Raw genomic sequence first — 20,361 nt, 5'->3', positions numbered from 1 at the left:
GACGCCCCGGGGCTGTCCTGGCAGAATGCCTATCAAGCCATGCCCGTGGCTCCTCCAGAAAAGGAGTGAGAAGATGAGCCCATTCCCATCTAATTACTTCTCTGTACTAATTACTTACTGACTCCACCACCTAAACGTTTACCAGCGTCCGGATCGCGGCATCCAATAATCCACACAAACTCAGTAAAGTTTACACCGCCCTATCCCGTCTGGGCCCAATCTGTAGCAGAAAGTAGGCCGACCGCTTCTATAGCAAAACCCGTTACACGCTGCCGTCACAGAGATAACAAATATCACTAGCGAGGAACGGCTAATACATTCCTGATGACAGATGGAAAACATCCTGAAGGTCATACAAATGGCCACCAAAATAAACCTGCAGGGGGCGCCCTCCAGCCTCACCCTGCCCTGCAAAGGATTGCATCTTCTACATCCTGGTGATCAGAGGCATCTGGTCCTTCATCTACTAGGACTTACTATTCTTCTACAAAGGAGTCTACATCCTGTTTGTCAAAGGGATCTGGTCCTTCAGCCACTAGGACTTACTATTCTTACACAGAGGAGTCTATATCCTGGTGGTCAGAGGAATCTGGTCCTTCAGCCGCTAGGACTAATTATTCTTAGACAGAGGAGTCAACAACCTGGTGGTCAGAAGAATCTGCTCCATCTACTAAGAGTTACTGTTCTTACATAGAGGAGTCTACATCCTGGTGGTCAGAAGGATCTGTTGCTTCAGCAGCACGGACTTACTATTCTTATGTAGAGGATTCTACATCCTTCTGGTCAGAGGGATCTGGTCCTTCAGTCACTAGGACTTACTATTCTTATACAGAGGAGTCTACAACCTGGTGGTGAGAGGGATCTAGTCCTTCAGCCACTAGGACTTACTATGCTTATACAGAGGAGTCTACATCCTGGTGGTCAGAGGGATCTGGTCCTTCAGCCGCTTGGACTTACTATTCTTCTACAGAGGAGTCTACATCCTGGTGGTCAGAGGGAACTAGTCCTTCAACCGCTAGGACTTACTAGTCTTATACAGAGGAGACTACATCCTGGTGGTCAGAGGGATCTGGTCCTTCAGCCACTAGGATTTACTATTCTTATACAGAGGATAAGGTACTGGACAGACCCCGTTGACCATAATGAGTTCTGGATGGCAGTTACCTGGATAAGTAGCACAATGTGGTGTAGAGACTTCAGGCTGTCAGGCATTGTGTGTGTCAGGCCTTGGGCCTATCTCAGCTTCCATGTTATGGTTGTCATTTATCAGGCCCTGGGAAAGCTGGATGAATTCAGTGTTCTAATCTCTTATTCCTCTCCTTTGCATCTGGCAAGCCTTCGATCTACAGGAGGACAGGAAGCCCTTTGTCCCACCGGCTACTGACAAGGAGATGCTAAATAGGCCCCTGCTGGCATGGATTGGCACCTTGGATGGTTCAGGCAGACATCCTGGTGCCCAATTTTACATCAGAAGGAAATCATTTAATAAATGATATTTGGGCGAATGAAGGTCTTAGCCAGATATGAATTAGATTTTGAGAATCGGGCTGACCAGCCGATCAAAACTCATCTACAGGCATTGAGGTCCAAGGCTCAGAGCACCCAGAACTGCATATCTGGGGAAATATGGATGTCAACCCATCCGTGCGTGGGCTCAAACCATATGTAAAATTAGGACTAAGAATGTGCCAGGCCCAAATTCACAATCGAAAGGCTCTCCTGCCGAGATATGACCGAAAACGGGGAATTATGATTTTCCACCAGGAATACAGGACTCCACCCCAACTCTCCAGTGACAGCAGAGGGGGCGGGGTAAGGAGTGTTCTGAGGGTCCTTTTATAATGTGGGACCCTACAGACCCCAAATTATCAGATCCTACAGATACGCCTCAGCATAAGGCTTCAACCCCTTCCCGCAACAGGGCGTAAATTCAAAATCCCTCTGCTCCTGGCTGCCATGTGTAGCCAGGAACAGAGGGATGTCACCCAGCATGTGATCATTTAAAGTTTAGCCGAGAGCCTGGAGATTTCACGGAGAGCAGCGGTGAGCGGTTCCTGATCACGGGTTCGCCGTTATCCAATGGATAATGGCGATCACTTAAAAGTAAAAAAAGGTGAAGCTTCATCTCCCCTGCCTGATGTGATCGTTGAGAGGAGATGAAACCTTTTAGGGGGGCCTCCGTATTTGCAAGTCGACGCGATCTTTCTCCGTGAACTTTCCCGGATTCTGCACATGCGACCACCGGCAAAACACCGGACACATGCGCAGGAGTCGGGGAGCCCAGGAAATGTAAAATCTCCTTACTCCCAGCAACCAACGGTCGCCGAGAGCCTGGAGCAGTGACCTTGTTGAAAATAGCCCCCAAAAAGCATGAGAGGAGGGGGGATACCCGGTTTTATTGCCCGATGTACCCATCCCAACCAGCCTCTGTAATTACCCCTGTCTTCGGAAATACCACACAGTTCATATTATTACTTTTATCTACGATTTGGGGAACGCCGAAAAGGGCGGGGGGGGGGGGGGGGGGGTGTTGGGGGGGGAGGGGGGAATTTTTTTAACGTGGTAATTTTTATTTCGTACAAGTGGGCAATGGGGCCTGGAATTTATTCAGTTGTGCCCTGAAATCCAACGGTGTTCCCTCCATTACAGGCCTTGCCATGTTTCCTGTAAGTAGATTAGGGCCACAGCGGGAATGTTTTTTAACACGGGACAAACAGGGGGATCGATTTTGGGGTGAATGTCTTCATTCCTATGTACACTGTACAAAAAAAACTGTTTTTAAATTGACAAAATTGACAAAAAAATGAAAATCGTAATTTTTTTCCTTCTGCTTTGCTTAGATTCATTCAAACACTGTGGGGTCAAAATACACAGTACACCCCTAGATGAATTCGTTAAGGGGTCTAGTTTTCAAAATGGGGTCGTTTGTGGGGGTTCTCTATGGTTTTGGCCGCTCAAGGGCACTACAAGTGGGCAATGGGACCTAAAACGCCTTCAAGCAAAATGTCTGTTCTGAAAGTCACCGATTACTCCTTTCATTTTGGGCCCCGTTGTGCATCCAGACATAAGATTAGGGCCACAATGGGCATGTCTCTGAACACTGGACAAACAGGGGGATCCATTTTGGGGTGTCAATCCTCATTTTCCTGTGCGCTATAGAAAAAAAATAGGTCTTTAAATTTGAATTCCTGAAAAAAAACCTGTGGGGTCAAAATACTCATGACACCCCTCAGTTGATACAATAAGGGGTGTAGTTTTTAAATTGGGGTCATTTGTGGGGGTATCAATCATTCTGACACCTATGAGCCTTTGCAATCTTAGCTTGGTGTAGGAAAACAAAGCGTTCTTCAAAATGCTGAAAAGTAATGTTAAGTTTGTACAGCTCCTAAAAAAACACAAGTTTTTTAAACGTGCGTCCAGAATAAAGTAAACAGGGGGAACTATATATCCCATCAAAACTTTATACAGTATGTTTGGACATATTTGAGATATTATAGCTGAAAATGTGAAAAAAAATGAACATTTTTTTCACAATTTTCACAATTTTGGTACTTTTAATAAATATACATAAATACTATCAGTCTATTTTTACCAGCTAAATGAAGTACAACATGTGGCGAAAAAACAATGTCAGAAACACTGGGATATGCAAAACCTTTACGGAGTTATGCTATGTTGAACAACGCATGTCAGATTTTCAAAATTTGGCTCCGTCACTAAGGCGCAAACAAGCTTCGTCACTAAGGGGTTAATGTGAAACTGTACAAAGGCTTTCCTGACACCCAGATAGGTGATATCAACGGCACAACTTTCATCCACTACTTCTGTGAAGGGGAATGCATTGTGGCTTGTAGTTTTCCCCCCGCCCCAACAATCACAAAAAGTCCAAACTAGCCGGGCTTCATGTAATTGTAGGGTCACAGCAAACTGCGATCCAACCGTACTGACCGCCATTACACTCCAATGAGAAGAGTATTGTGGCCAGAGTCTCCATGTAGCCATAGCCGTACTGGTGACCCCTTCACCAATTTAGAGGGGTTCTACAAATTACTAATATGGAACTAAGAGAACAATAAAGGCAGACAATGATATTTTACAAGTCCCACCAAGCTGGATATCCACTCTGTAGATACAACCTAGCAGCTCTTACCGGTGATGCCAGATCCCTCCTCCTCCGGTCCTGCAGGGATTAAATGCAAAGCGGAGGAGCTGGTGGGAATAGTTGGGGGGACAGGGGCAGCATGGGCCAAGGCACCTCTCCAGCCCTGCACCGCCGCCTACTGTAGCAGTAGGGCTGGTGGAGCCGAGATCTTCTGTAGACACATTCTGTTTGATATATCAGTCATCCATCATATAGTCGCTGACTAGTGTCACTGTAGGACCGGGATGCTTACATATCAGCAATTAATAAGGTCGCCTGCAGACAACTGGGTCGGATCCTGCTGCAAGAATTGTCGCAGAGGGACCCGACCCGAGCCTCTGCAGGGACCAGCACGGCTCCGGCTCTTTGATATGCTGGCTGCCGGCCAGCAGGCACATGGCGGAGCGGAGCCGCCAACCGGGGAGTGACATTTCTGTGCGGGGCTCTCAGAGACCAGCACAGAAATAGAGCATACCACGATTTGTTTTCCACACGTGATTTCGTGCGGACAAATGGCGGCCGTCTGCATAGGATTGCGTTTTCTAAAACAATCTTATGGCAGCTTCCAAAGGCGTAAATTCTGCGGGAAATCCTGCTGCGGAATATCCGCCCGTGTGCCGGGGGCCTAAATGTGTGCTGGTGATATGTAGGCCTTCTGATTATACTGACTTTAATCAACAACTGTGTAGTGAATGGCTCTACTAATCCAACTAGTACAGTGTCCTGCCTGGCTCACACCCCACTTCCTGCCTACAAGCACCAGGGGCACATGCCCCACATCACCCCTCCACAGCTATGATCCTAAATACATCCATTACCTGGTGATGGGAGCGGCTGGCGGGTCTCCATCATGGCCTCCTTGTACAGATCCTTGTGTCCTTCTAAATACTCCCACTCCTCCATGGAGAAATAGACAGCGACATCCTGACACCTTATAGGAACCTGACAACACAATATACAGTCATTACCCAGAAGCCTCCAGTGCTGTTACTGTATAATGTCCCAGCATTCCCTGCAGCGTCACCTCTCCAGTCAGCAGCTCAATCATCTTGTTGGCGAGTTCTAGAATCTTCTGTACATTGATGTCCTCATGTATCAGGGGGTGAGGTGGGGGAGCCATAATTGGGCTCAGGGGTCTTCCCCATCCATCACACACAGGGGCCCGACAGCCATTACTAGAGGTCTTCTTCACTACTGTGTAATCCTGTGTATGGGGAGACATTAATAAATATCACTACAGACATTTCCAAAGTCCATTACCTCTCCAGTGACATCTTCAGTCATTACCATAGATAAGAATGACATATGACATCATCAGAATCTCTCCCCTCTCCAGTGACATCATCTGTTATTACCATAGATAAGAATGATGTAATGTGACATCATCAGAATCTCTCCCCTCTCCAGTGACATCATCCGTTATTACCATAGATAAGAATGATGTAATGTGACATCATCAGAATCTCTCACCTCCCCAGTCAGCTGGAGGAGTATCTCTAGGGTGAGGTTGAATACACTCTCCGCCATCTTGTTTGTGTCCTCCTCCATCTTTGATGAATCAGTCCTGTAGGGACCTGAATGGAAACAATATGAACCAATGTAAAAACCACAAAAACCAACATCTCCAAGTTCAGCTGCTTTTTACGGGGTTTCCTCTGAAGCGCTGCAGTGTTTTAGCGCACAATATAGATGTCTGCAATGTAAATGCGTGTTGGGATGTATGTGTGACATCGGGCAGCAGAATCCTCCGGACAGCCTCCCGTTAACCCCTTCCTGCAGCCATTTCTCCTCCCCACCGCCCAACGACAATTGCTATTATATCTGCTAATAAAGCTGGATGAGCGCCGGTATTGTGAGGGACAAGTAGGATTTTTAATAGCAGCATTTAAAGGAGATGTCCCGCGCCGAAACGGGTTTTTTTTTTTTTAACCCCCCCCCCCGTTCGGCGCGAGACAACCCCGATGCAGGGGTTAAAAAAACCACCCGCACAGCGCTTACCTGAATCCCGGCGGTCCGGCGTCTTCATACTCACCTGCTGAAGATGGCCGCCGGGATCCTCCGTCTTCGTGGACCGCAGCTCTTCTGTGCGGTCCACTGCCGATTCCAGCCTCCTGATTGGCTGGAATCGGCACGTGACGGGGCGGAGCTACACGGAGCCGCTCTCTGGCACGAGCGGCTCCATAGAAGACTGCTGAAGACCCGGACTGCGCAAGCGCGGCTAATTTGGCCATCGGAGGGCGAAAATTAGTCGGCACCATGGAGACGAGGACGCTAGCAACGGAGCAGGTAAGTAAAAAACTTTTTATAACTTCTGTATGGCTCATAATTAATGCACAATGTACATTACAAAGTGCATTATTATGGCCATACAGAAGTGTATAGACCCACTTGCTGCCTCGGGACAACTCCTTTAATGTGGGAGAACCTTAGAAATACTTTATTAGGAATTCATTTAATAAGGAATTTTATAAAAACATTTGCTGGAATCCTTTAACCCCTTAGTGCTATAGGTAGTACATGTACGTCCTGCAGCGTCGGGATATGTATGAACGCGCGGCGATCTCCCTCCATACAGCGCGAGCGCCGGCTGTTTACTGCGGCTGATACCAACTCCGATAAGCTGTCAATTCTGATAGCGCCATTTAAATGGGATGAGATCGCAGGGAGCCGTGCAGGTGTCATGGCAGCCGGGGGCCCTCTGTAACGCCCCGGGGCTGTCCTGGCAGAATGCCTATCAAGCCATGCCAGTGGCTCTTCCAAAAAAGGCGTGAGAAGATGAGCCCATTCCCATCTAATTATTTCTCTGTACTAATTACTTACTGACTCCACGACCTAAACGTTTACCAGCGTCCGGATCGCGGCATCCAATAATCCACACAAACCTCAGTAAAGTTTACACCGCCCTATCCCATCTGGCCCAATCTGTAGCAGAAAGTAGGCCGACCGCTTCTATAGCGAAACCCGTTACACGCTGCCGTCACGGAGATAACAAATATCACTAGTGAGGAACCGCTAATACATTCCTGATGACAGATGGAAAACATCCTGAAGGTCATACAAATGGCCACCAAAATAAACCTGCAGGGGGCGCCCTCCAGCCTCACCCTGCCCTGCAAAGGATTGCATTTTCTACACCCAGGTATGCAGAGGTATCTGTTCCTTCAGCCAGTAGGACTTACTATTCTTATACGGAGGAGTCTACATCCTGCTGGTCAGAGGGATCTGGTCCTTCAGCTGCTAGGACTTACTATTCTTATACAGATGAGTCTACATCCTGGTGGTCAGAGGGATCTGGTCCTTCAGCCGCACGGACTTACTATTCTTATGCAGAGGAGTCTACATCCTGGTGGTCTGAGGGATCTGGTCCTTCAGCCGCTAGGTCTTACTATTCTTATACAGAGGATTCTACATCCTGGTGGTCAGAGGGATCTGGTCCTTCAGCCGCACGGACTTACTATTCTTATGCAGAGGAGTCTACATCCTGGTGGTCAGAGGGATCAGGTCCTTCAGCCACTAGGACTTACTATTCTTATACAGAGGAGTCTACATCCTGGTGGTCAGAGGGATCAGGTCCTTCAGCCTCTAGGACTTACTATTCTTATACAGAGGATAAGGTACTGGACAGACCCCGTTGACCATAATGAGTTCTGGATGGCAGTTTCCTGGATAAGTAGCACAGTGTGGTGTAGAGACTTCAGGCTGTCAGACATTGTGTGTGTCAGGCCTTGGGCCTATCTCAGCTTCCATGTTATGGTTGTCATTTATCAGGCCCTGGGAAAGCTGAGTGAATTCAGTGTTCTAATCTCCCCTTCTTCTCCTTTGTATCTGGCAAGCCTTCGATGTACAGGAGGACAGGAAGCCCTTTGTCCCACCAGCTACTGACAAGGAGATGCTAAATAGGCCCCCGCTGGCATGGATTGGCACCTTGGATGGTTCAGGCAGACATCCTGGTGCCCAAGTTCACATCAGAAGGAAATCATTTAATAAATGATATTTGGGCGAATGAAGGTCTTAGCCAGATAAGAATTATATTTTCAGAATCGGGCTGACCAGCCGAACAAAACTCATCTACAGGCATTGAGGTCCAAGGCTCAGAGCACCCAGAACTGCATATCTGGGGAAATATGGATGTCAACCCATCCGTGCGTGGGCTCAAATCATATGTAAAATCAGGACAAAGAATGTGCCACGCCCAAATTCACAATTGGATGCTCTCCTGCCGAGATATGACCGAAAACAGGGAAGTATAATAGCCTCGTATGGAGCAGAGTGTAAGCTCTCGCCTACGACCTGAAGGTTACAAGTTCAAACCCTGTGTGGTTCAGGTAGTCAGCTCAAGGTTGACTCAGCCTTCTGAGGCCGGTAAAATGATGAGCACCCAGCTTGGTGGGGGATAAATAATAAGTACTTGAGATGAGCGAGCACCAAAATGCTCAGGTGCTCGTTACTCGAGACGAAATTTTCGCGATGCTCGAGGGTTCGTTTCGAGTAACGAACCCCATTGAAGTCAATGGGCGACCCGAGCATTTTTGTATTTCGCCGATGCTCGCTAAGGTTTCCATTTGTGAAAATCTGGGCAATTCAAGAAAGTGATAGGAACGACACAGCAACGGATAGGGCAGGCGAGGGGCTACATGTTGGGCTGCATCTCAAGTTCACAAGTTCCACTATTAAGCCACAATACCGGCAAGAGTGCCCCCCCCCCCTCCCAACAATTTTTACTTCTGAAAAACCCTCATTAGCAATGCATACCTTAGCTAAGCACCACACTACCTCCAACAAAGCACAATCACTGCCTGCATGACACTCCGCTGCCACTTCTCCTGGGTTACATGCTGCCCAACCCTCCCCCCCTCCCCCGCACGATCCAGTGTCCACAGCACACACCAAAGTGTCCCTGCGCAGCCTTCAGCTGCCCTCATGCCATGCCACACTCATGTCTATTTATAAGTGCGTCTGCCATGGGGAGGAACCGCAGGCACACACTGCAGAGGGTTGGCACGGCTAGGCAGCGACCCTCTTTAAAAGGGGCGGGGCAATAGCCCACAATGCTGTACAGAAGCAATGAGAAATATAATCCTGTGCCACCGCCATCAGGAGCTGCACACGTGGGCATAGCAATGGGGAACCTATGTGCCACACACTATTCATTCTGTCAAGGTGTCTGCATGCCCCAGTCAGACCGGGTTTTTTTTATAAATAGTCACAGGCAGGTACAACTCCACAATGGGAATTCTGTGTGCACCCACAGCATGGGTGGCTCCCTGGAACCCACCGGCTGTACATAAATGTATCCCATTGCAGTGCCCTGGACAGCAGAGCTAACGTCTGATTAAATGCAGGTGGGCTTCTGCCCACACTGCATGCCCCAGTCAGACTGGGGTTCTTTAGAAGTGGACACATGCAGTTACAACTCCGTGTGGACCGACAGCATGGGTGGCTCCCTGGAACCCACCGGTGGTACATAAATATATCCCATTGCAGTGCCCAGCACAGCTGAGGTAACGTCAGTTGTTTAATGCAGGTGGGCTTCGGCCCACACTGCATGCCCCAGTCAGACTGGGGTTCTTTAGAAGTGGAAACAGATGCATTTACAACTCCCTGTGGACCGACAGCATGGGTGGCTCCCTGGAACCCACCGGCGGTACATAAATATATCCCATTGCAGTGCCCTGGACAGCAAAGCTAACGTCAGGTTTAATGCAGGTGGGCTTCGGCCCACACTGCATGCCCCAGTCAGACTGGGGTTCTTTAGAAGTGGACACATGCAGTTACAACTCCGTGTGGACCGACAGCATGGGTGGCTCCCAGGAACCCACCGGCGGTACATAAATATATCCCATGGCAGTGCCCAGCACAGCTGAGGTAATGTCAGGTTTAATGCAGGTGGGCTAAAAATTACTAGGATTACACTGTAGGCGAGGGCCCAAAAAAATTGGTGTACCAACAGTACTAATGTACCTCAGAAAAATTGCCCATGCCCAACCGAGAGGGCAGGTGAAATCCATTAATCGCTTTGGTTAATGTGGCTTAATTGGTAACTAGGCCTGGAGGCAGCCCAGTTAAAATAAAAATTGGTTGAGGTGAAAGTTTCAACGCTTTAATGAGCATTGAAACGTATAAACATTGTTTACAAAAGTTATATGACTGAGCCTTGTGGGCCTAAGAAAAATTGCCCGTTCGGCGTGATTACGTGAGGTTTCAGGAGGAGGAGCAGGAGGAGGAGGAGGAGGAATATTATACACAGATTGATGAAGCTAAAAGGTCCCCGTTTTTGATGGTGATAGAGAACAATGCTTCCATCCGCAGGTGCAGCCTACGTATTGCTTAGGTATCGCTGCTGTCCGCTGGTGGAGAAGAGAAGTCTGGGGAAATCCAGGCTTTGTTCATCTTGATGAGTGTTAGCCTGTCGGCACTGTCGGTTGACAAGCAGCAACGCTTATCCATGATGATTCCCCCAGCCGCACTAAACACCCTCTCTGACGAGACGCTAGCCGCAGGACAAGCAAGCACCTCCAGGGCATACAGCGCGAGTTCAGGCCACGTGTCCAGCTTCGACAACCAGTAGTTGTAGGGGGCAGAGGCGTCACGGAGGACGGTCGTGCGATCGGCTACGTACTCCCTCACCATCCTTTTACAGTGCTCCCGCCGACTTAGCCTTGACTGGGGAGCGGTGACACAGTCTTGCTGGGGAGCCAGAAAGCTGTCAAAGGCCTTAGAGAGTGTTCCCCTGCCTGCGCTGTACATGCTGCCTGATCTCCACGCCTCCCCTGCTACCTGGCCCCTGGAACTGCGCCTTCTGCCACTAGCGCTGTCCGATGGGAATTTTACCATCAACTTGTCCACCAGGGTTCTGTGGTATAGCATCACTCTCGAACCCCTTTCCTCTTCGGGTATGAGAGTGGAAAGGTTCTCCTTATACCGTGGGTCGAGCAGTGTGTACACCCAGTAATCCGTAGTGGCCAGAATGCGTGTAACGCGAGGGTCACGAGAAAGGCATCCTAACATGAAATCCGCCATGTGTGTCAGGGTAACTGTACGCAACACATGGCTGTCCTCACTAGGAAGATCACTTTCAGGATCCTCCTCCTCCTCCTCCTCCTCAGGCCATACACGCTGAAAGGATGACAGGCAAGCAGCATGGGTACCCTCAGCAGTGGGCCAAGCTGTCTCTTCCCCCTCCTCCTCATGCTCCTCCTCCTCCTCAATGCGCTGAGATATAGACATGAGGGTGCTCTGAATATCCAGCGACATACTGTCTTCCCCCGCCTCCGTTTCCGAGCGCAAAGCATCTGCCTTTATGCTTTGCAGGGAACTTCTCAAGAGGCATAGTAGAGGAATGGTGACGCTAATGATTGCAGCATCCCCGCTCATCATCTGGGTAGACTCCTCAAAGTTTCCAAGGACCTGGCAGATGTCTGCCAACCAGGCCCACTCTTCTGTAAAGAATTGAGGAGGCTGACTCCCACTGCGCCGCCCATATTGGAGTTGGTATTCCACTATAGCTCTACGCTGCTCATAGAGCCTGGCCAACATGTGGAGCGTAGAGTTCCACTGTGTGGGCATGTCGCACAGCAGTCGGTGCACTGGCAGATGAAACCGATATTGCAAGGTCCGCAGGGTGGCAGCGTCCGTCTTGGAGTTGCGGAAATGTGCGCTGACCCGGCGCACCTTTCCGAGCAGGTATGACAAGTGTGGGTAGCTTTTCAGAAAGCGCTGAACCACCAAATTAAAGACATGGGCCAGGCATGGCACGTGCGTGAGGCTGCCGAGCTGCAGAGCCGCCACCAGGTTACGGCCGTTGTCACACACGACCATGCCCGGTTGGAGGCTCAGCGGCGAAAGCCAGCGGTCGGTCTGCTCTGTCAGACCCTGCAGCAGTTCGTGGGCCGTGTGCCTCTTCTCTCCTAAGCTGAGTAGTTTCAGCACGGCCTGCTGACGCTTGCCCACCGCTGTGCTGCCACGACGCGCAACACCGACTGCTGGCGACGTGCTGCTGCTGACACATCTTGATTGCGAGACAGAGGAGGAGGAGGAGGAGGAGGGTGGTTTAGTGGAGGAAGCATACACCGTCGCAGATACTAGCACTGAGCTGGGACCCGCTATTCCGGGTGTGGGTAGGACGTGAGCGGTCCCAGGCTCTGACTCTGTCCCAGCCTCCACTAAATTCACCCAATGTGCCGTCAGGGAGATATAGTGGCCCTGCCCACCTGTGCTTGTCCACGTGTCCGTTGTTAAGTGGACCTTGGCAGTAACCGCGTTGGTGAGGGTGCGTACAATGTTGCGGGAGACGTGGTCGTGCAGGGCTGGGACGGCACATCGGGAATAGTAGTGGCGACTGGGAACCGAATAGCGCGGGGCCGCCGCCGCCATCATGTTTTTGGAAGCCTCCGTTTCCACAAGCCTATACGACAGCATTTCCAGGCTGATCAATTTGGCTATGTGCAGCGGAGGTGAGGGTGTGGGTGCAGGCCGGGAGACGGTTGTGCCTGTGTCCTGAGAGGGGGGTTGGATCTCAGTGGCAGGTTGGGGCACAGGGGGAGAGGCAGCGGTGCAAACCGGAGGCGGTGAACGGCCTTCGTCCCACCTTGTGGGGTGCTTGGCCATCATATGTCTGCGCATGCTGGTGGTGGTGAGGCTGTTGGTGGTGGCTCCCCGGCTGATCTTGGCGCGACATAGGTTGCACACCACTGTTCGGTGGTCGTCTGCACTCTCAGTGAAAAACTGCCAGACCGTTGAGCACCTCGGCCTCTGCAGGGTGGCATGGCGCGAGGGGGCGCTTTGGGAAACAGTTGGTGGATTATTCGGTCTGGCCCTGCCTCTACCCCTGGACACCGCACTGCCTCTTGCAACCTGCCCTGCTGCCGCACTTGCCTCCCCCTCTGAAGACCTGTCCTCAGTAGGCTTAGCAAACCAGGTGGGGTCAGTCACCTCATCGTCCTGCTGCTCTTCCTCCGAATCCTCTGTGCGCTCCTCCCTCTGACTTACTGCAATTACTACTACCTGAGTGATAGACAACTGTGTCTCATCGTCATCGTCCTCCTCACCCACTGAAAGGTCTTGAGACAGTTGCCGGAAGTCCCCAGCCTCATCCCCCGGACCCCGGGAACTTTCCAAAGGTTGGGCATCGGTCACGACAAACTCCTCCGGTGGGATAGGAACCATTGCTGCCCATTCTGGGCAGGGGCCCGAGAACAGTTCCTGGGAGTCTGCCTGCTCCTCAGAATGTGTCATTGTAATGGAGTGAGGAGGCTGGGAGGAAGGAGGAGCAGCAGCCAGAGGATTCAGAGTTGCAGCAGTGGACGGCGTAGAACTCTGGGTGGTCGATAGGTTGCTGGATGCACTTTCTGCCATCCACGACAGGACCTGCTCACACTGCTCATTTTCTAATAAAGGTCTACCGTGTGGACCCATTAATCGTGAGATGAATCTGGGGACGCCAGAAACGTGCCTCTCTCCTAATCCCGCAGCAGTCGGCTGCGATACACCTGGATCAGGAGCTCGGCCTGTGCCCACACCCTGACTTGGGCCTCCGCGTCCTCGCTCGCGTCCACGTCCTCTAGGCCTACCCCTACCCCTCAGCATGGTGTATTACCAGTAGTGCAGAAACAGAACGCTGTAATTAAATGTGCCGCTTATTGGCCTGTGGTTGGAGGCTGACTTCGCTTACGGAACGCACAGCAGAGCCAGGAAAGAATTTTGCCATTGAAGCCATTGAAAGGCTGAGCTGAGACAGCAGACAGATACTGTAGGCAGCGTATATATGTATACTGTTTCCCTCTAGACGGGATAACGGCGGTGATGTAACGGGCAACGCAGAGCCAGGAAACAATTTAGCGCACGCCTGTAGTGAGACGTAGGTGCGTATGACTCAGCTAGTGGAATTCACAGCGCTGAAGCAGTCAAGTGGCCAAACGCCACTAGTAGGCCTTAAGTATTTTGCTTCTATTTTTTGAAAGGCTGAGCTGAGACAGCAGACAGATACTGTAGGCAGCGTATATATGTATACTGTTTCCCTGTGGACGGGATGACGGCGGTGATGTAACGGGCAACGCAGAGCCAGGAAACACTTTTGCGCAAGCCTGCTGTAACACTTAGTTGCGTATTAATTAGGACTACTACCCCCAGCAGACACGCAGTACACTGAAGACGGTCACAGGCAGCCCAAATATAGTATTTTTCCCAAATTGGTTTGAAAAAGCCGACTGCCTATATAGCCTGAATATCTCTTTCCCTTACTCACCAGTACTGGCCCTATACTCTGTACAATGACTGCGGACGCAATGCTCTGCACGCCCGATATACAAAGAAAAAAAAAAGTGCAACACTGCTAAAAGCAGCCTCAACAGTACTGCACACGGTCAGATGTGCCCCTAAGAAGGACCGTTGGGGTTCTTGAAGCCTAAAATCACTCCTAACACTCTCCCTATAGCAGCCCCGGCATCAGCAGCACTTTCCCTGATCTCTGTCAGAATGCATCTGTGGCGAGCCGCGGGAGGGGCTGATTTATATACTCGGGTGACACCTGATCTCACCAGCCACTCACTGCAGGGGGGTGGTATAGGGCTTGAACGTCGAAGGGGGAAGTTGTAATGCCTTCCCTGTGCTTCTATTGGCCAGAAAAGCGTGCAAATCTCTCAGAGAAGGAAATGTAATTGACTCGAGTAACGAGCATCTCGAACACCCTAATACTCGGACGAGTACGTTCGCTCATCTCTAATGAAGACCAGAGTTCATCCTGCAGAAAACACGGCCATCTAGAGGCCTGGCAATGGGAAATAACATTACTCCGGCTCTTGGAATGCGGCGATGCAAAAGCAAAGCTTTAAGAAAAAAAATGTTTTAAATGTACAAAAATAGCAAAACATAAAAAACTGTATAAACTCGTTATCGCCGGAGTCATGTGACTCAGAATAACGTCATCACACTATTTATTCTGCACGCTGAACGCCATAAAAAGGAAATCCAAAACACAAATAACAGAATTTCTTTTTTTCCCCCCAATCTCCCTACAAATTTTTTTACAAAAGTTATGCAATACATGATATACACCCAAAAATGAGGCCATCAATAAAAACAACTCGTCCTGCAAGAAACAAGCCCTTATATGGCCGTCAGTGGGGAATGAAAAAGTTATGGCTCTTGGAATGTGACTGCAAAATGAGTTGAAATTACATGATTAGACGATCTGGTGGGTCTGACAGGGGGGGGGGGGGGGGGAAGAAAGCCGCCACTCAGGGGTTAAACCTGAAAATACCAATAAAAAAAGGATTTAAAAAAACCCTGTTAATTAACATGTAAATCATACAGATCACATGGGTGACAAAGCTAAGCATCAATACATCACCGGATATTGTAGCATCACTCCCAATTGGGGGATCGCCAGGTACGATTGGTAGGAGGATCCCGGAATACACCGTCAGCACCTCTGCTAGACCCCCGGTGAAGACCCAAGGTTCCCCTGGATACCCCCTCCTTATATACTACTCTGTGACTGTATAACATATCCCCTTCTGCGCAGCATGAAGTCATGGTTATATAGCTGACCACGTACTCACACACTCCGTACAACATCTGGATTATGTTACTCTCCAACATCCCGTGACTATGAGTCATTCTAAAAAGTTTAACCGCTTAGTATTGTGGATGTAGCAGAGCTGTATGTGTGTAATGTACACGCTCCTGTACTGTATGTGTATTGTGGATGTAGCAGAGCTGTATGTGTGTAATGTACACGCTCCTGTACTGTATGTGTATTGTGGATGTAGCAGAGCTGTATGTGTGTAATGTATACGCTCCTGTACTGTATGTGTATTGTGGATGTAGCAGAGCTGTATGTGTGTAATGTACACGCTCCTGTACTGTATGTGTATTGTGGATGTAGCAGAGCTGTATGTGTGTAATGTACACGCTCCTGTACTGTATGTGTATTGTGGATGTAGCAGAGCTGTATGTGTGTAATGTACACGCTCCTATACTGTATGTGTATTGTGGATGTAGCAGAGCTGTATGTGTGTAATGTACACGCTCCTGTACTGTATGTGTATTGTGGATGTAGCAGAGCTGTATGTGTGTAATGTACACGCTCCTGTACTGTATGTGTATTGTGGATGTAGCAGAGCTGTATGTGTGTAATGTACACGCTCCTGTGCTGTATGTGTATTGTGGATGTAGCAGAGCTGCATGTGTGTAATGTACACGCTCCTGTACTCTATGTGTATTGTGGATGTAGCAGAGCTGTATGTGTGTAATGTACACGCTCCTGTACTGTATGTGTATTGTGGATGTAGCAGAGCTGTATGTGTGTAATGTACATGCTCCTGTACTGTATGTGTATTGTGGATGTAGCAGAGCTGTATGTGTGTAATGTACATGCTGTACTGTATGTGTATAGTGGATGTAGCAGAGCTGTATGTGTGTAATGTACACGCTCCTGTACTGTATGTGTACTGTGGATGTAGCAGAGCTGTATGTGTGTAATGTACACGCTCCTGTACTGTATGTGTATTGTGGATGTAGCAGAGCTGTATGTGTGTAATGTACACGCTCCTGTACTGTGTGTGTATTGTGGATGTAGTAGAGCTGTATGTGTGTAATGTACATGCTCCTGTACTGTATGTGTATTGTGGATGTAGCAGAGCTGTATGTGTGTAATGTACACGCTCCTGTACTATATGTGTATTGTGGTTGTAGCAGAGCTGTATGTGTGTAATGTACACGCTCCTGTACTGTATGTGTATTGTGGATGTAGCAGAGCTGTATGTGTGTAATGTACACGCTCCTGTACTGTATGTGTATTGTGGATGTAGCAGAGCTGTATGTGTGTAATGTACACGCTCCTGTACTGTATGTGTATTGTGGATGTAGCAGAGCTGTATGTGTGTAATGTACACGCTCCTGTGCTGTATGTGTATTGTGGATGTAGCAGAGCTGCATGTGTGTAATGTACACGCTCCTGTACTGTATGTGTATTGTGGATGTAGCAGAGCTGTATGTGTGTAATGTACACGCTCCTGTACTGTATGTGTATTGTGGATGTAGCAGAGCTGTATGTGTGTAATGTACACGCTCCTGTACTGTATGTGTATTGTGGATGTAGCAGAGCTGTATTTGTGTAATGTACACGCTCCTGTACTGTATGTGTATTGTGGATGTAGCAGAGCTGTATGTGTGTAATGTACACGCTCCTGTACTGTATGTGTATTGTGGATGTAGCAGAGCTGTATGTGTGTAATGTACACGCTCCTGTACTGTATGTGTATTGTGGATGTAGCAGAGCTGTATGTGTGTAATGTACACGCTCCTGTACTGTGTGTGTATTGTGGATGTAGTAGAGCTGTATGTGTGTAATGTACATGCTCCTGTACTGTATGTGTATTGTGGATGTAGCAGAGCTGTATGTGTGTAATGTACACGCTCCTGTACTGTATGTGTATTGTGGTTGTAGCAGAGCTGTATGTGTGTAATGTACACGCTCCGGTACTGTATGTGTATTGTGGATGTAGCAGAGCTGCATGTGTGTAATGTACACGCTCCTGTACTGTATGTGTATTGTGGATGTAGCAGAGCTGTATGTGTGTAATGTACACGCTCCTGTACTATATATGTATTGTGGATGTAGCAGAGCTGTATGTGTGTAATGTACACGCTCCTGTACTGTATGTGTATAGTGGATGTAGCAGAGCTGTATGTGTGTAATGTACACGCTCCTGTACTGTATGTGTATTGTGGATGTAGTAGAGCTGTATGTGTGTAATGTACACGCTCCTGTACTGTATGTGTATTGTGGATGTAGCAGAGCTGTATGTGTGTAATGTACACGCTCCTGTACTGTATGTGTATTGTGGATGTAGCAGAGCTGTATGTGTGTAATGTACACGCTCCTGTACTGTATGCGTATTGTGGATGTAGCAGAGCTGTATTTGTGTAATGTACACGCTCCTGTACTGTATGTGTATTGTGGATGGAGCAGAGCTGTATGTGTGTAATGTACACGCTCCTGTACTGTATGTGTATTGTGGATGTAGCAGAGCTGTATGTGTGTAATGTACACGCTCCTGTACTGTATGTGTATTGTGGATGTAGCAGAGCTGTATTTGTGTAATGTACACGCTCCTGTACTGTATGTGTATTGTGGATGTAGCAGAGCTGTATGTGTGTAATGTACACGCTCCTGTACTGTATGTGTATTGTGGATGTAGCAGAGCTGTATGTGTGTAATGTGCACGCTCCTGTACTGTATGTGTATTGCGGATGTAGCAGAGCTGTATGTGTGTAATGTACACGCCCCTGTACTGTATGTGTATTGTGGATGTAGCAAAGCTGTATGTGTGTAATGTACACGCTCCTGTACTGTATGTGTATTGTGGATGTAGCAGAGCTGTATGTGTGTAATGTACACGCTCTTGTACTGTATGTGTATTGTGGATGTAGCAGAGCTGTATGTGTGTAATGTACACGCTCCTGTACTGTATGTGTATTGTGGATGTAGCAGAGCTGTATGTGTGTAATGTGCACGCTCCTGTACTGTATGTGTATTGTGGATGTAGCAGAGCTGTATGTGTGTAATGTACACGCTCCTGTACTGTATGTGCATTGTGGATGTGGATGAATTTTTTTTTTTTTTTTTTTAACACATCCCTTGGGTTTGTCCTGCGCTGAACGGGGGGACTATGCAAAAAAAAAAAACCCGTTTCGGCGCGGGACAACCCCTTTAACTTACCGCCTTCAGACTTATTCCGATACCTGCAGCTAAACATGTTATATCCTCTCTCCTTAAGAACACGAGCTCTCCACTGACCTCAACTCCATTTGAGAGATATTGCTATAAATACCCACCCGCAGCAGGCCTCGTTTTGCAGATTTACTTGGGACTGGTGCATTCCCCCTATAGTACACAATTACCATACATAGTGCGCTGGGTAAAGGACCTCGGCGAAACTCTCTCTGAGGGAGATTGGATTCAGATATGGGAGTCTACTAACAGTAGCACCAGAAATATATTAATGCTAGAAACTTCATGTAAAGTATTGCTTAAAGTATAACCCCAGATCGAGTAGCCCATGCAATACCCGGACGCTCTCCCCACTGTTTCCGTGGATCTTTAGTTTCGGGAGATATGCTCCACATCTGGTGGTCCTGTCCTCGGGCTAGGAGGCTACGGATTTGAGTTTACTCCTTAATATACTCTGGCCACAAGATATGCAAAAACCCTTGGGAGGCGCTGTTAAGTAAACATATAAGTAAGTAAAAAGGAAGGGGAGAGGAAAGGGAGGATTATGGTTGGTCGGGGGATGGGAGGGGGGGGGGGGAGAGATATGCAAAATGGGCCTCGAGGCTCACTCCATTGAGAAAGCGGAGTGGGCGTCCAACCAAATCCCCCCTATTTTGCGAAACTTGGCTGGGCAGCCTCGGTTCTGGTTAATAATTTTCTCATAGGAGGTTACGGTATTTACCAGTTGGATCCAGTGTGGGATTGGGGGGGCTTCTGTAGCCATCCATTTCGTGGCTATCACCTTACGGGCTAGGAATAATACTTTCTCAAGAAAGGCACGGGTGTGGTGTGGCCACACCTCCTCCTCCAGCAGGCCAAACAGCGCCATCTTAGGGTCTAAGTCGATAGATAATGGGGACGGTAGTAATGAGTTTATGAGGTCAGTAATATTTGACCAGTACTCGTTAACTGGGGGGCATTCCCATATTAGGTGCCAAAAATTTGCCTCTGGTTGGCGACATCTATGACAGGAATTTGAGGATGTGCTGCCCATTTTGTGTAAACGGCTGGGGGTAAGGTAGGCTTGGTGAGTTATGTATAACTGGATTTGTATGTTGTTGACGGCAGGGGAGACTGACAAGTGGGATTCAGAGATGTCTTGCCACTCTTCGGGTGTGAGAGATGGAATGGCATGCTTCCATTTGTCATATGCTGGAGGTGGGTTAGGGTCTATTTTAGCCGAGAGAAGGTGCGTGTATAGGGCAGAGATTAGCCCTTTAGGTCCTTGAGGATGCCAATTGTGGGGAACTTGGATATGCGGGTTGAGGTGGGTGGGAATTGGGAGTTCAGTGCGTGTCTTAACTGGAAAAACCTAAATAGCTGGAGATGCGGGGACTGCAACCTGTCGCGTAGTTGTGTGAATGTGGGAAGTGTTTCATCTATGTATATGTCACTCAGTGTGTGTACTCCCTGAGCCATCCAGTATTGTGGGTCTGGGATTGAGTGT

General features: G+C 48.7%; 1 protein-coding gene across 2 annotated transcripts in view; it reads right to left on the bottom strand.

Moving 5' to 3' along the window:
* LOC136628983 (zinc finger protein 585A-like) overlaps nt 1-20,361 on the bottom strand; it is a 211,254-nt gene that overhangs the window by 6,609 nt on the left and 184,284 nt on the right. Inside the window, exon 1 of one of the 2 annotated variants that reach the window (XM_066605067.1) lies at nt 15,489-15,595. The exons of the other annotated variant lie outside the window; for it this stretch is intronic. The gene's annotated coding sequence lies outside the window, so the exon portion shown is untranslated. Of the gene's footprint in view, nt 1-15,488; nt 15,596-20,361 lie in introns of those variants that run through there. 2 annotated transcript variants of the gene reach the window in all.

The sequence above is a fragment of the Eleutherodactylus coqui genome, chromosome 5, assembly GCF_035609145.1.
Source record: "Eleutherodactylus coqui strain aEleCoq1 chromosome 5, aEleCoq1.hap1, whole genome shotgun sequence".
In the NCBI taxonomy this organism is placed as follows: domain Eukaryota; kingdom Metazoa; phylum Chordata; class Amphibia; order Anura; family Eleutherodactylidae; genus Eleutherodactylus; species Eleutherodactylus coqui.
Note: the sequence above shows the minus strand (reverse complement) of the source record. Positions and strands in the feature narration are given on the sequence as shown.